This window comes from Alligator sinensis, unplaced genomic scaffold, assembly GCF_000455745.1.
Source record: "Alligator sinensis unplaced genomic scaffold, ASM45574v1 scaffold2206_1, whole genome shotgun sequence".
Classification (NCBI taxonomy): Eukaryota; Metazoa; Chordata; order Crocodylia; family Alligatoridae; genus Alligator; species Alligator sinensis.
Window position 1 is genome coordinate 9,180 of NW_005843505.1, and position 4,005 is coordinate 13,184.

Consider the following 4,005-nt stretch of genomic DNA (forward strand, 5'->3'; position numbering starts at 1 on the left):
GATAGATAGATAGATAGATAGATAGATAGATAGAGCACAAGCTTTTGTGAGCTGGAGCTCACTTCATCAGATGCTGTGAAAGGATGTGCACAGACCAGCGTATAAAATGGAGAAAGCATCTGATGAGGTGAGCTCCAGCTCACAAGACCTTGCGCTACATATATATCTCTAATTTAGTTAGTCTGTAAGGTGCAAATCTACGCTGCCTTCTGCTTGACTAACACAGCTACCTGATTTAGTTCCCGTCTCCGTGAGATTTCCCCCCAAGTCACCCGCATTGCCCACACTAACACTGCTTGGCTTGTTGTTAGGGGAATGTGTGCGCGGCGGGAGAGGGGGGGCATCGTTACTGCTTGTGCATGTCTGGATAATTCCTTTGGGACTCAATCCTTCAAGGTGCAAAGCACCCTCCACTTCAAGGGGCATCTCCTGGCAGGGCTGCGCTCTCAGTTCCCACTTAGGTGACTGAGGTTCAGAGGACTCCCCAGACGTCACGGACTTGGCAGGGCAGAGAGGAAGGGAGAGTCCTAACCGCACTAAAAGAAGCAACTCCAAATCCCTCTTAACTTGTTTTGAAGCCCTTCCCCACGGCAGACCCCGTTAATACTTAGGTCATGTCCGAGTCCCCGAGGGATGTCCTGAAATAGGCTCGCGAAGGGGAGGCTGCATCTTTCCGAAGGGAATCTACACATATGCCACGCCATATGGACCGGGAGAAGTCTGGTCAGTCGCCTCTTTAGTTGTTATTGTGTCGTTTCTTAATGTGCGAGTATTTTGGGGGGCTAAGGGGGGGAATGGATCATCACTTAAGCCCCAGGATTTATGCTGCCAGAGCCCATCATGTATTCGCAAGCACATTAGCAGGGTAGGCACTAAATATTCTCTGCAAATCTGATGTGGAGGAGAGGGCAGAGTGTTAACCGGAAAAGCCTTCGGGGCACATTTCAGCTATTAATTCAGCTCCAGTTTCTAACGTGACGCGCTCTGTCCAGGCTCGCGGAGCAGACGCAAGCAGAGCCCCCGACCACTGCAGGACAAGGCACGTGAGTCCTGGTTGTCATACCCAGGCTGCAAACTCTGTAGCGTCTGTTTTGTAGCAAGACATAGAGACGCGCAGCCCAGCAGCGAGAGCCGACGGCGCAGAGCAGAAGCTGGGTAGCATTCGGGCTTCGGCCCTGGCTGCCTGCTAGGTTTTGATGGGAGTCTCATCGGCAGAGATCCTCCAAGGTGCCTGGGCACAGCTCAGATCAATGGGCATCACACAGCTAACTGCCACGCTGGGCCTCTGTCCTGCCATTTCCACCCATGTAAATGGGGTATATTATATTAGTCCTCAGGGCAATGTCATGAGGTTTCCTTCCTTCCTAGTTTCAAAGAGCTTTGAGATCCTCGGGGGGAAGGCGGCACAGGAAAACGCTAGTTATTGAATGCAGGAAAAATGGTGAATTTTGGAGACAGCTGCCCGAAATTAAAGCTGCCTTTGCATGCATACAGCCAGCAATATGTACATTTATTGTTAAGGAAAATAACCCAGCTTGACACAAATCCAAGAGAAAATCTCTCCTGTTGCCAAGGAACATATCAATGCAGTGATGTCATACATAGCCAGTATGGACCCAATCCTGATCCTTTTTACTTTGGTGTCACTCAGGACTAGCTCCATTCGCACCTGTGCCATTACGCGAGTGCATGGGCAGGAGTGTGGATTTCGGCCTTTCAGCTTCAGTCCGGCCTGCAAACACACCTTCCTTTTGCCAAAGACTCCTGACCCTCCCAGCTGAAGATTTTCTAATTGCACTGTCCAAACTCTTGCTCGAATTGTGACTGGTCTGAGAATTATTTCCCTGGGAAATAATTTTCCCCGGGCAAATAACGTAGCCCTCGTTGTCACCCGTCATTGTGCTGAAGGGGGCACGAGCAGGTTGTGTACCGGGGTTAGTAATGTGTCCGAACAGGTTTCCAAGTTTCACGTTAAGGCTCCCCCAGAGCCCACTCCTGACTTGCTCCACGAGCGGAAACAAAACGCCACGAGCAGCCGGGAAGGAGAAAGGCTCCATCGTTGCCGGTAAGCTCTGAAGGTTGAAGAGCACAACAGACGTGTGCGTGCACGTGAAGTACATGCCTTGCGTGTGTGTCGCGTGTGCATCCAGGGGGTGCGTATGCAGATGTGTGCGCTGGGGTGGGCCCTCGTGCTTGTGCACTCGGGTCCTGCAGTAGATGCCGGCGCGTGTGCTTTCTCTAGCATCACGGCTCGCAGCCAGCAGGCCTTACCTAGCAAAAATGCTGTTTGTGTTAATGCAGCCCCTTCACCGCTCCATGCACCACCCTTCTCGCATCATGGGAGCCACAGAATAGCCCCTGCTTATGAGGGTGGGTGCCAGTGCCAGTGCCTGGCTCATGCCCTTGATACCAAATCTTCTTGCAAGGGAGGGAGGATTTCCTAACTCTGACCCCCGGGTTCATCCCGGGCTCCTCCGCTGCGCAACACGCACAAGGTTATAAGCTCTAACAGGGCATCCAAGAAGGATCAGTGATCACCAGGAGCATTCAGTGCCTGCGTGCTACTTATCTCCAGCATACATCTGGCCCTGAACGTGAGCAGGAAACGTGCTCTTCTCCTTGAAATTCACCTTGAATGCAGCGGGGTTGGGATTTTTTTTTTTTTTTCCTCCCCCTTCCCTCACAATTGTCAGTGGAGAGGCTGCAAAGAAAGCTCAAAAGCCACTGCAGCCTGGATGCAGCTCTGGGAGCTGACAGCTCTACTCGACTGCAGTGATGTCAGCTGCAAAACACAGGCTCTTCCACCCCCAGCCCCCATCAGCAGCTCCTCTCTGCACACACGCGCGCGCACACACACACACGCACACACACACAGAGGAATATGAATTAATAATTGCAGCAGCAGAGCAATGAAATCAGCAGCGGGTGATAAGTGGCTACCGCAAAGCCTGAACAGCAACAAAATCCTCTACATACAGATCATCTCGGCTCAGCACAAAAAAAAAAAAAAAAAAAAAGCCCCTGCACTCACCGGATGCTGCAGTGGCCATACCTCTGCGTCCAAAATGAGTGGTGATGGAGCCAGTGGCTAAGGGCATGTCTGAGGATCGGGTTCGTGTATTTTTGCTTGGGCCAAGGGGATGCAGGCTGCTCTCTGGGAGTAGGTAGGACAAGACGTGTGACTTTCTTGCAAGGTGAAAATGCAGGAGAGCCTTTCTCTTGGGTGGACTGGAGGGTGGGGAGGAGGGGCCGGCGGGGCTGGGCTGGGCTGGGCTGGGCTGGGCTGGAGGATCTTTCCCTTGGATCTCATCATTGATGCTCTACGATTTCCCTTGTTTTAAAGCCATCCTTTCAATGGACAACACCCAGGGCATCGAATAAATAAAGGAGCGTCTCGCAGATCCCAGCCTGGAGAGACAAGGGGTGCATCTGAGGGCAGGGACGTGTGCGCAGAGGGAGGGGGATGGATGGATGGATGGATGGATGGATGGGGGGGCGAGGATTATACTCGTCTTGTTTTCGGAGCGTGGAGTCAGCAGATGTGATTTTTTTTTTTTGGCTGAATAATCCTGCGGCGGGGGAGGGGGCAGCGGCTCTCCGGCACAGAAGGAGGGCAGCGGGCGAGATGAAGGCTGGCTAATGATAAATGGGGAAAGCAGCCCTCCGGGCGGCTCTCCCAGCCCGCTCTCCCGCAACCTCCTTTCTCCTCTCCTATTTTTTAAAATCTCGCTTCTGCTTCTGTCATGCAGCCGCCTGCTCCCAGTGCAGGGGCTGCGCCTGGGACCACCGGCTCCTCTCCCTGCCCTTGCTTGGAACTGCTGGGCTCTGCGCTTGCGGGGGAGGGGGGTTAATATTATTTTTCTCCTTTTTTTTTCTCTCTCTTTTCCTTTTTTTTTTTTTTTTTTTTCCTTTTCCTTCCTTTTTTTCTTTTTTTCTTTTTTTAGAGCAATGCTCCTTCTCCAGGCTGCCCTGGGCTTTGGAGGGGGCTGGGGCTCCCTGCAGCCG